Source organism: Xenopus tropicalis, chromosome 7, assembly GCF_000004195.4.
Source record: "Xenopus tropicalis strain Nigerian chromosome 7, UCB_Xtro_10.0, whole genome shotgun sequence".
NCBI classification, from domain to species: domain Eukaryota; kingdom Metazoa; phylum Chordata; class Amphibia; order Anura; family Pipidae; genus Xenopus; species Xenopus tropicalis.
In genome coordinates, this window is record NC_030683.2 from 80,685,589 (window position 1) to 80,698,656 (window position 13,068).

The following is a 13,068-nucleotide window of genomic DNA, read 5'->3' on the forward strand; positions in this document are numbered from 1 at the left end:
AAGCCGCTCCTGCCAATTTCCTGTTTTAAGAGCCTAATTTCCTGTCTTTAAAATGGAAATTCGGCTCTGCTAGTAAGAAGACCACAACTCCGTTCTCTCATCCCATGTCCCCCCTGGACCCCCTACCGCACTTTAAAGGTAAGCGTGGGGGGGCTGAGGCGGGAGGCGGCATCAGAGGAGCCGCCTCAGGGTCCAAAAACTTCCCTGGGGCCGCTCCTGCCATGATGCAAGGTGAGAACCTTGCCCTGGCAGCAGGGACCAGCCAGTTACCAGGGGTGGCTAAAAAGCACCTCTGGTTTCTTTAAGAGCCAGATTTTCACTTTTAAAATGAGAATTTGGCTATTGCTCTCTCTGCACAATTGATGAGGTACCCTCTGCACCTGCTCCGACACTAAAGTTGTAAGTACGGAGCTGTAGAGAGGGGGTGGCAGCAGCCCCAGGATTGCCGCTGAATAAAGGTTACTGGGCCACACAGAAAATTCAATTTGGGGCCCCGAAACATTACTAAGTTCTACTAAAATATATTGAAATTGTTTATTAATTAGGGCCATACTGGGCCCTCTACACTCCTGGGCCTCCTGCAAGCGCAGGTTCTGCTTTATCTGTAGTTCCAACCAGTGCTTTACTTTGGTCCGGTGCCACCAAAAGCATAGAACCGTGTGCACCCACCCACAAATCCCAAGCACATGCACAGGAAGTGACATAACTAGTGCTCCTTACAGTAGTAGAAAAGTATCAGGCAGCAGTGAGGAGAGTTTCATTTTTTTCTGACATTTTTTTTTTTACTATATAGGCCTATAGTATAGTATATAAGTGCCTATATGGTAAATATGGCCTTGCTTATGACCCTAGCTGATATAGAAAAAAACAAATTTAGGTCCCCCAAATCTGCCACATGCCCAATGCATGTATGAGTGTAGTTTTTTTTACTATCCTACTTGAAACAGCTGCTTGTCACCAGGGCCCCATAAAAAGAAGTGATCAGGGCTCAGAGGCACCCTCCCAAAACCTTGCACTATCCAGACTTTCCTAAAACTACATTTTACCAGAAGGAACATATGTCAAACAATAACTCACCCAAATAACTTTCCTAAGCAGCACAGGGGATGGAAAAATTCAGTCAGAATAACACGTCACATGGTAGCGCAGCCTTACTCGGAATTCCCTCCTGCAGTCTCACAAATTCCTCTTGCACTATACACTAAGTTTTGTTTTTAATATAAGAATAAATACATCAACCAAGAAATGAAATATATGAATTACATGTTCATAAATAAAATGGGGCACGCAACAAAAGACAGGTCCGCTGCGTACATGCCATAAGCCTGTTACACTTGTACCAGAAACACATGAAAACCAAAACAAATTTTCTTTCCTTGCTGCTCTCCACTATTTCCATCACATTTAAAACAAGGACCAACCGCATAAAACCAACAGCAGATTGAAGATTGCAGCGACTGATGTCTGTTTATTTTGCGTCTATGGAATAAACTACTCCTTGTTCTTCGGTGGGCGGATGGGCCGCCCCTGTCCCCCTTTTCCTTATTTCCATTGGTTGGGCGCTCGCAGGCAGCTGTAGGCGGGACAGGACCCCATCCCAGATGGGACAGTGAGACCTCTGTCTGCTCACAGCTGCCTGCATCCTACACTCTGTTCCTGTGCAGACGTGGTACAGGGAGGGGGGAGAGGAGGAGAGGCTGAGGGGCTGCGCCCAATTCCAGAAGGGAGCGAGGTAAGGTGGTCTGCTAGTTAGGGTTTATGTGCTTATGGGGGGATTAAATATGTAACGGGGGGCTTCCACACATAATGACATCAGTCATAGACAACCAAGATTGGACTTTCTGGAGTTTTATTTGTGTGTTGTTGCATAAATATACAGAAATAGGAAACCAATAAAATGTCACATCATTTCAGCATGACTAACGAAATCCGGGCACATGTATTTAAGAGCATTTGGCTTTACTACTGGCCTTTGTGTTCATTTAACCTGTATGATGCTTGGGCTTTCACATATAAGAACTGGGCGGCAGTAAGTGTTGGGGGTGAAAGGAAGGTTGCTGTATGTAATGTATTTTTATATTTTGTGTGCGTGGAAGGCTAAATCAGTTTGCAGGAGTGTAAATATAATTTAAATATTCTTCTTCTAATGTGTCAGTCTGTATGGGCTGCATTGTACTCCATTGAGGGCCTCTGTACCTGCTTGGTGTATACCTGTCATAGTTGTATTGCTTATTGAATTTGAATTGCACTTTGTGTAACTTTTTTGGTAAAGGTGCCAACCTATAATTAATTTTAGAATTGTGACCATCTGCAGAATGTTGCATGTATCTAAATCTAAGTCAGTGTAGTCAATGTAACCAGCATTTTACAGTGTCTTGGAAGTTTGTAGTTAAGAGCACCGTAATACTTTATACTTCTATAGTAAAACGTTCTTCTGATTTTTAAGAATAAAGAGTCAGAAAACAGCAGATATCAATTGATCATAACACAAAGGCCAATTTAATGATAGGACCATGTAACAAAAAACATGGCAGTAATGAGCAAACTTGAAACTTGACATTTTAAAATACAGGTATGGGATCTATTTTTGGGAAACTCATCATCCGAAAAACCTCAAAATAGGAGAATGTCTGTTTACATACGGTACATGTAAGCAAATTATTTATTAACAATGTTACATAAATTTGTTCTGAATGGTGATTTCTTCTGTAATGATAACATGATAACTTGATAGCAAAGCTGCATAAATCCATGTTGATGGCAAAACAATCCTGGCGTTGGTGCTGGAGCTTACCTGTACATGTACCAAAGAGTTACATAATTTTACATGTACAGGTATGGGATCAATTATGCTTGGGACTTGAGGTTTTCTGATTTTTAGTCTAAAGAAAACATTAAAAACCCAAAAGGATTGTTTTGCCTCAAAAGTACAGAGAAAAAAATAATTTAATTTAAGTGTAAAAAATGCTTAAAATAGATTTTATGTGAGATGCCGTTTTGTAATTCAGAGCTTTATGGATATCTTTTTTTGGATAAGAGATCTCATACTTGCACAGTAATATTCTTAAATTGCTTCGTATATGACACCCATAAAGTGTAGCTATTGGAATGTATGTCGGTGTGGGGGTAAAACTCTGTTTCACTGTATGGACTAAGCTTGTTCTGCAACTTTGTTATATACTTGTATCACAGCGTAGTAATGGATAGTGTTGGCACTGTCACTTTCATGAAAAATGCCCTCTGTTTAACACGGTCTCCATTATGTTTCTAGTTACAGCACAGAACAGGGTGCAAGAGGCTGGTAACTCATTTATTTTTACGCATGATTACTTTGGTCAAATTCCTCAGCAACTAAGCCATTGTTAAAGGCACAGTACAAGTTGTGTGCTATGTGTACATTCATGCACAAGAAGCCTACTTTATGTGTACAATAGCATTTATTGATATGTTTGGCTGACCGTACTGTATTCTTTGTCAGGTTACATTGGCTCAGATGTTAAGGTAGCCGTATCATGCTTTCATGTTAAAGGAATGTTATCATTTTTGTTTTTTTCTTGATTGTTTTTCTTTGTGCTATGCATTACTTTTGTTTATACATATTTTGAAACTAGCCAACAATTTTTTATGGTTTAATAGATTTTGCATTATACCACTAGATGGAGCATACAATAAATATTAACAACAGAGAAACTTATGAAAAATACCTGTATACCATGTTCCCTTATGGTGGCCCTACACGGGCTGCTAAAAGCTGCAGATGGACTGAATCTGCTGCTTATCGACTTATGCGTGTATGGGGCCCTCTGACTGACCTACCTGACTGATATCTGTCCAAAAATTGTCCAGATGTTGATCAGGCAGGATTGATTTTCCCATTGGATCCAGGATGAGATCTTTTCATTGATGCAGTCCTTGATCTAACTGCCTGCATAGCAGCAATTATGATCCTCAAGGTGGGCATACTTGGGAAAGATTGGTGACCTCGCCAAACAAGTGTATCATTCAGTGTACGGCCACCATTAGGGCAGTGTCAGACAGATTATTTAGAGTACTTGAATGTCAATTTCCTGGACCCACCCAGTGCCCCTGTGGGTCAATGTTTTGAGCAGCAATCACATGGCCTTTGAGTGAACTGTGGGGGTCCAAGCAATTTTCTTTTAAGTAAACTAATGGCAGGGGTACATTTACATTCTAGCTGGTGGGCTGGCATTACGGGGATATTAGTCGGCCGCGACAACTAATCTCCCTGCAATGCCATCCCACCAGCTAGAATGTAAATTGCCGGTGGGCTGGCATACGCATCGCTGCGATGTTTCGCAACAACACGTATGCCATCCCACCAGAGATTTACATTCTAGCCGGTGGGATGGCATTGCGGGGAGATTAGTGTGACTAATCTCCCCGCGTACCCCTGCCCTAAGGAGTGATTTTTACATCCATACAGTCCTTTGGTGAGGTCAACAAATGAGTTTCCAAACTGCAAAAGATTCTTTTCATTATTTGGTCTGTAATATAATATTTTTCTAAGTAGGTTTTAAATTAGCTTCATGTTCAGTTAAATATAATGGCATTGCATTGCTTATCAGCATATTTGAATATATTTTCAAAGGGGATCTCCACTAAATACAGTTCTTTGCATAATGAAAAAAAATGTAATTCTAAGCAACTTACCAATATACATTTATTAAAGATTTTCAGTGCTATCAACAGACCTTTAGGAAAAATGGTGGAATGCTTGTTTGGCTTTATCAAGCAATAACATTGAATAATGCGTTATTAAGATCTGGGAGTATGATTTAGTCAGAAACAAAAGCCATTTTGTTTTTATTACTTGTATTTTATAATTGTATTTAATTATTTGTAATTTGTTATATTACATTAATTTTCTGGACTTGGTTTTTTGTGAGCCAGGGTCCTATGTCAACTACATTTCTCTGAGCATCAGGTAACAGGAACTTTGTTGTATGGACAATTTATGAAATAAACGCTTTACGGGATTAACCAAGCAATAAAGTTTGCCCAGGTGCATTAACTTATAGCAACCAATAAGGTATTTGTTATAGGTGAATAGATCTATAGCAACTATAGCAACTAGATCTATAGCAACTTTGCACCTTTTATTACACAAGGCTCTAGTTGTATATTTAGAAAAGTGTAAAAAAATGAGTGTTTTGTGTGCAAGGTGGTAGAAAACATCCCTATGACCCGTTTTATGTGCAGAGGTGTACCAGTCACCCCTCTGTGCGCATCAGCCTGTACTATTTCCATCTGTCTTTCCAGCAAATGCTTCAGTTGGTCTTTGGTATAGTGAACTTTCTGTATTTTTTATTGGAAAACAAGATTGATTGATCTACCTGTAAAAAAGGTTGCGTGACATGAGAATTTATATATTACTGCTTTTTGAAAATTTGAAATTCTTAGCATATGGAGTATTTAACTGAAAGGGGGCGGGGTTGTGATATATCTTCTGGGTTTTATTATTTTTATTGGGAACCAAAAGAAAATATTAATTTCTACAGAAATCTGAGCAGCATATGTGAGTTGGAATTATCTTCATTAACTGTTTGCTTTCAGTACATCTGCCTGAAGGCATCTATAATCATTTAAACTTGCTGGCTAATCCCAGCAGCCCTTTCCTTTAGAGATAGTAAGCTAGAAAGCCTTGCTGGCTGTACATAGAAGGGATCTGATATTAACAAATTACTGCTGGGGCACACTACATTGGCAGTCAATTATTGTTTAAATGATTAGTCCTTAGGCACCCAGAGCATTGGCTCTCCTGAGAGATGCAGATCTGCTCCCTTTCTCATCTCCATGTATCTGTATTCTGAAAAGCAGCACTTCCACTTGAGTGCAGGTAGGTGCACGAGTGGAGAAGAAGTAAACTTTAGACCTAATGCCACTCCATGTATCTGCGCTTAAGCATACCTCCCAACATTTGAAAAGTAGAAGGAGGGACAAAAATATCTGGCGCGTGTAGTGCAGCAACATTTTTCATGCCACGCCCAAAAAACAGGCCCATTTTACAAAACCACACCTGAAAAGCATAACATACACAAAGTGCACCAGAAGACAGACACTGTTGCCCCAATCATTTTATGACATATTGTGGCCCTAAGGCAGGGGTCTCAAACTCGCGGCCCGCGGGCCATTTGCGGCCCTCGGTACAGTATTTTGTGGCCCGCACCAACGCCTTCTCAAAAGCAATGAATGGATCGCAATTTTTATTGCGATTCAAGGGATAATGCAAGGCACGGCGGGCGGGAGCTGCTGATTGCGGAAATGAAGTTATGCCATCATAACAGTTATTATGGGAAGACGTTCTGTGTGCAGAAATTAGCTCCTTAGCAGCTAATTGTGCACACAGAACGTCTTCCCATAATAACTGTTATGATGGCATAACGTCATTTCCGCAATCAGCAGCTCCCGCCCGCCGTGCCTTGCATTATCCCTTGAAAGCCAATTTTTTGTGAAATCCCTTATGCGGCCCAGCCTCATCCTGACTTTGCCTCCTGCGGCCCCCAGGTAAATTGAGTTTGAGCCCCATGCCCTAAGGATTTCACTACGCACTGTGGCACCTGTATATCATGACAGACTCAGTGTAGCACAAGCATCCCATGCTACATATTGACCCTCAACATCTCTAATACCCATTTCTAAGCAATTCAGAAAATCACCAGAGCTGTATGAAGTCCCATCAGTACAAAGGACACACAGACATTGGTAGCCAGGGCCACCTAAAACATTGGTAGCCAGGGCCCCCTAAAACATTGGTAGCCAGGGCCCCCTAAAACATTGGTAGCCAGGTGTTACATTTTGCATTGGTGCCAGGGCAGGGACCGCCTAAACATTGCTAGCCATTGCTAGCAACCCCCTAAAACATTGATGGTCCTCCCCCAGTGTCCCCATACTATGGGCCGCTCCCCACTGCAGCATCCTCCAGCTCCCCCCAGCATCCTCCCCAACATCCTCCAGCTCCCTCCCAGCATCCTCCCAAGCATCCTCCAGCTGTGTTTCCTCCGGCTGCCCCACCCCCCCCCCGACTCTTCTTCTCCCAGTGACGTCACACTCTTGTCTCTCAGGAGCACCACATTCACCTAAATGAACTGAGTGGAAGAAGTGGTGCTCCCTAGAGATGCGAGTGTGACGTCACTGGGAGAATAAGAGTCGGGGGACGCAGGAGGAGGAAGTGGGACATTTGGGAGGTATGGCTTAAGCAGAAGCCTCCATGCGCCCAAAACCTCTAAGTCTACTTAAAAATAATTTAAAATCGAATTAAACCCAGTAGGATCGTATTGCTTTAAATAAGGATTCATTATATCTTAGTGTCAGGAGCAGCCACAGGTGGGTGGCTGGCAGGTAGGAGCTTATATGCCGTGTAATATGGGTACAGGGGGTACAGCGCTTGTTGATAGGCAGGAAACAAGTTATGTTGCTGAAACATGATTTATTAAATGAAAAATGAGCAATAAGAATATAGAAGTCCTTACAACAGGCCAGTGGTCAGAGGCAGGCAGAAGACGAAACAAATCCGGAAAGCAGGCAGAGGGTCTCGACTGGCAGCAAACAAGGAGGGTCCAGAATAACAGGCAGTGGTCAAAGGCAGGCAGAAGACAGGGAAAGTCCAGTAATCAGGCCGAGGTCAATACAGGGAGATCCAGCAGAGGTCAGGAACAGGAGTTGTAGAACAGGGTAAGGTGAACGGAATCAGGCAGGTATGCGGGCAGGAGTCAGGCAGGAACAGGGACTGGAACAAGCAGGTAAGGACACTGGAAGGCAAAAGGGCTCAATGATCAAGCAACCACGGGTTGCTTGTAACAGGCTTATAAAGCCTGTTAATTGTCTGATTGCAACCACCTGGGCTAATTAAGGGAGGAGAAGGTGAACATAGACACAGAAGCAAAGAAGAGGGGTTAACAGAATGTTCAGGGCTGGATGCCCAAGGTCTCCAGTGGCTCAGTGAGGTAATGCAGAACCTGCCTAACATACAGTCCAGAGTTCCAATACAGGCAGGTCCTGACACTTAGTTAGGATCAAGTACAAGGTATTGTTTTATTATTACAGAGAAAAAGGAAATCATTTTCAAAAATTGGAACTATATGTTATAATGGAGTCTATGGGAGATGGCCTTCCTACAATTTGGAACTTTCTGGATAATGAGTTTCCATATAACAGATCCCAAACCTGTATAAAAAATGAAACTATACTAAGAGAAACCGCAAAAAATAAATAAAAAGCATTGCAAAATCCATCATTCTTGTGTACTGTTCGAAAACAATGGAATTGAAAGAAAAAAGAATTTGGTAGGTAAATGCCCTTTTAATATGAATAAGTATAATAAGTAATTTGTATGTTCACATTGTTCAACCAGACTAAAGGCTGACATAAAGTTGGAAAATGCTACCAATGCTGCCACATGTCCGGTTTTGACCTGGAGAGCCCAGTTTTTCAAGGGGTTGTCCGAGTCAAAACCCTCTGCCCGGTTTTCAACATTCACAGCGATTGCAATAACCCCACCCCTGATGTCATGACACAACCAGAAAATGTCAACATCACACACATTCCTTTTGTCTGGTTTTAAAACGCAGCAAAGATGGCAACCCTAGTTACAAACCTTTTATAATTCAGAGTGTTGCTTTCATACATCATCTCTTTGTAATTAAAGTGCAGTTTTATAGCAGTATAACCGTAGTTCATCCAGTGCTAGGGGTTTTCTTGCTTGATATCTTATAAAGAAACTGTAAAAGTGGGTTTGTAAACTATGAAATTAGTGGGGCTGACAAATTGCTTTGACATGTTGCTGGATAATTGTTAGAATCAGTCACTCATTTTATTCTCTGTCTATGCTCTGCTCTTCTTCACATCTCCTTATCTACATTCGCCCTTTCCCTATCATTTCCCTTATGTCTCCAACAGTATTCCCATTCCATTTCTCTCTCATAAACTCTTCCATTGTGCTCATCGATGTTGCTCCTCCTTCCATCCCACGCTGGCACTGCAGCATAATCTGCACTGGGCAAAATTCCTGACATTTCTAAGATTTTCTGATTTAATCTCCAGCAGTCTGAGACAAGGGGGGTGGAAAGGAGAGACAGAAACTGTCTGCAAGCTGGAAGATATAACTCACCTGTTGCACATACCTATAAAAAACACAAAGTTTGTACTGATGCCAATTTCTAATCATTTGGATTTTAGAAATATTCAAAATGAAATGAAGAAAACATTTATACAGAGCATCGGTACAAGGCCAACTACAACTTGTCTTCCTCTGCTTAAAAAACAAACCGCTAAAGCTCCATAGTCTGTGAAAAATATATCACTACACAAATTGTCACATCTGTAAGAAATATGGGTTCTGGAAACAATGCTCACTTTCCTACTGTTTTAGCTTTATTCTTCATTAAAGGGGTTGTTCACCTCAAAAACTTAACTTTTAGTATTATGTACAGAATAATATTCTGAGGCTATTTGCAATTGAACTTTAATTTTTTTATTATTTGTGTTTCTTTCATTATTTAGCTTTTTGTTCAGCAACTCTTCCGTCTGAAATTTCACTAGCTATCTGAAATATGAATATGATAGGACCTGAATAGAAAGATAAGTAATTAAAGGAAACAATACAATTCTAGCCTTGCAAAGCAATTTATTTTTGGCTGCCCATTTGAAAGCTGGAAAGAGTTAAAGAACTGGTTATTCTATAACATACTTGCTCTCATATGTAATTAAAGACATGAAGTTTCCCAGGAGCAGTAACCCCTAAAAAACCAATAAGATGATTGCTTTTAACCCTTTTACTGCCAGCCGTTTTGGTCAAAGCGGAACTTGAATTGCCAGACAGTTTTTGAAAATTTTGCACTGTTTCACTTTAGGGGCCTTTCCTCGGGGGGACTTTTAGTTTACCCAGGAAAACAATATATCGTTTTTTTCAGAACAACCTAAGCTTTCAAAATATGGTAGAATTTTTGTGTAATTCCAATTCTGTAACAAGATATAGGCTTCTAAATGTCTAAAAATGCAAAAAAAAATACTAGAAACGAAAATTATTTTATGCACGAATATACAACTGATTTGGAAAGTCCCATGTCTCCTGAACGTGCCAATACCAAATATATATAGTTTTATGGAGATTTCTAACTTGTATAGGTCAAAAACTCCCAGCAGTACACTACCAAATTTCCAAAGCACTGCTCCAGAAAGCTGCATACTTTTAAGGCCAAAAATTCCACTAACAGAAGGTTTATCCCAGAAAATTGTACATTTTTGGAAAGAACAGATAATGGGGAATACAGAATAGGCACAACTGTCTGTCTACTCCAAACTATCAAGTCGCAATGCTTTCCTAAAGTTATTGGTTTTTATCAAAATTTGTTATTTTTTTTTTTAAAAATCGCTTCAAAGCTTCCAGTCTATAGTATCTTTTCTCCTACAGGTCATAAATTAACCAAATAAAACACTCTAAATATGAACCCCAGGGGTCCACTGAACAGTTTGATGCCCAATATGTATAGGTTTATTTAAGTATGTGGCATGTAGGGGCCCCAATGTGAACATACCCCCATATGTACTGTCATTTCTGTCATTTCAGCTCCTGCAAAATCAACACATTTACATAATTATATGTGGGATAAAGCTAGTAAAAAGTACGCTCACCCCAGAAAATCATATATTTTTGGAAAGTACACATTCCCCCGAATCTAAAATGGGTACCCATGTCTTTCTACTCCAAAGTACCAAGTCGCACAGCTTTTCTAAAGTTAGCAATTTTTATGACATTTCCAAAAATCCCCTCAAAGCTTCCAGTTTGCAGCATCTTATCTCCCACATAGCATTAGGTACCAAGATAAAACACCCTGAATTTGAACACCAGGGGTCCATTGAATAGTTTGATGCCCAATATGTATAGGTTTACCTAAGTATGTGGCATGTAGGGGCCCCAATGTGAACATACCCCCATATGATCTGTCATTTCTGTTATTTCAGCTCCAGCAAAATCAACACATTTACATCATTTATGTGGGATAAAGCTACTAAAAAGTACGCTCACCCCAGAAAGTCATATATTTTTGGAAAGTACACATTCCCCCGAATCTAAAATGGGTACCCATGTCTTTCTACTCCAAAGTACCAAGCCACACAGCTTTTCTAAAGTTAGCAATTTTGATGACATTTCCAAAAATCCCCTCAAAGCTTCCACTTTGCAGCATCTTATCTCCCACATAGTGTTAGGTACCAAGATAAAACACCCTAAATTTGAACGCCAGGGGTCCACTGAACAGTTTGATGCCCAATATGTATAGGTTTACCTAAGTATGTGGCATGTAGGGGCCCCAATGGGAACATACCCCCATATGATCTATCATTTCTGCAAAATCAACACATTTAAATCCTTTATGTGGGATAATGCTACAAAAAAAGTACACTCACCCCAGAAAGCCATATATTTTTGGAAAGTACACATCCCTCCGAATCTATAATGGGTAAACATTTCTTTTTGCTCCAAAGTACCAAGCTGTAAAGCTTTCCTAAGTATGCAGATTTATATGACATTTAGAAAATCGCATAAAAATGTTAATCAGATCAGATAAAGGCAAATCACCCCAAATAGGAACACCTAAGGTCTACTGAACAGTTTGATGCCCAATATGCATAGATATACCAAAGTCTGCGGTATGTACTGAACCCAAAATGAAAATAGCGCATAAGGATTTCTCGCCTGCCAACTCAGCTTTTGTATACAGAGACCCCCAGAAAACCATATATTTTTGGAAAGTACACATTCTGATGAATTCAAAATAGGTAAAGTTATTTTTGTACACCAAAGTTACACCTGGCAAAGCTACGCTAAAAACAGATTAGGAACACTTATACAGGGATAAAATGCGATAAAACCACAAAAATTGTGCAAATCAGTGAAACAACAAAATAAGTCACATAACAGTGTAATTAGTGGTCAGAATATCTGATCCAATAGTCACGCTGTCAAAATAAACAGTTTTTAGGTAAAAGAAACTAAAAACAAAGCGGTAAAATGAAAAAAAAAAAGTGTTTGTGTATACATGTGTGTACATGTGTAAAAGTTGTGTGGCAGTGTGTGTGTATATGAGTTTAAATAAGTGTATAAAAGTGTGAAAAAAAACTGCTAAATTGTGTGCTGTAAGTGTGTGTAAATGTATGTAAGTGTGTATAAATGTATGTAAGTGTGTGTGTAAGTGTGTAAATGCAAAAAAAAAAAACACCTTACCTGTCCTGAAGACCCGATCGCCTCCTCCTCCAGGCTCCAGTGGGCCGGCGCTAGGGGGGGAAGTAGGAAGCAGGAAGCAGCAGACACAATCGCATCGCGTCTGCTGCTTCCTGGAGGGTCCTGCGACACGATCGTGTCGCAGGACCCACATGACAGCCCCCCTGGCTCGTTGCCCAGGGGGGCTGTCATCTCTAGAAACTCTCTGCAGCGGCGGCATGTGGGACACGTCGTTGGCATTTAAGCCCTTTTACTGCCACGACATATCCCATACGTCGTTGGCAGTAAAAAGGTTAAACAGGTGACCAGTAAATTCTACTTGCTGATTGGTTCGTCTCAAGCATCTTTTTTTTTTTTACTGGCTAGACCAAGAAAACAGAGTACATTTGGCAGCCACATAAGTGAAAAGCATACTGTCAGAGTGCTTTAGACAAATGTTAAAAGACAAATGTTAAAAGCGCCTCCTTTCATTGTGTCCATGGGAATTGTTTGCATTTGTAAAATTTGCTCATTGAAGAACTTGAGTGGGTATTTAGAATAAAGGAATATTGTTTTTTCTGAACCTGCAATGAATTCAGAATGTTGGTGGAAATTTTGTGTAGCTCCCAAACTTTCTAAAAGAGCTATTGATCATTCTTTTTTGCAGTGGAAACATTTTGCCGATCATCGTGATTTGAACTAGTTTCTGTTGCTTGAGATCTAGTGATGCCATTTTTATATTAGTGTAGACCAGTGCTGTCCAACTTCTGTGGTGCCGAGGGCCGGAATTTATCTAGCATATATAGTGGAGGGCCACTAATGGAAGCCAGTTTTGACCACTCCCCTTTTTT

General features: G+C 40.4%; 1 protein-coding gene across 1 annotated transcript in view; it reads left to right on the plus strand.

The window, feature by feature from the left end:
- Positions 1 to 1,586: 1,586 nt before the first annotated feature.
- Positions 1,587 to 13,068, plus strand: part of phldb1 (pleckstrin homology-like domain, family B, member 1) — an 89,023-nt gene continuing 77,541 nt past the window's right edge. The window contains exon 1 of the mRNA XM_012966174.2: positions 1,587 to 1,732. The gene's annotated coding sequence lies outside the window, so the exon portion shown is untranslated. The remainder of the gene's footprint in view (positions 1,733 to 13,068) is intronic.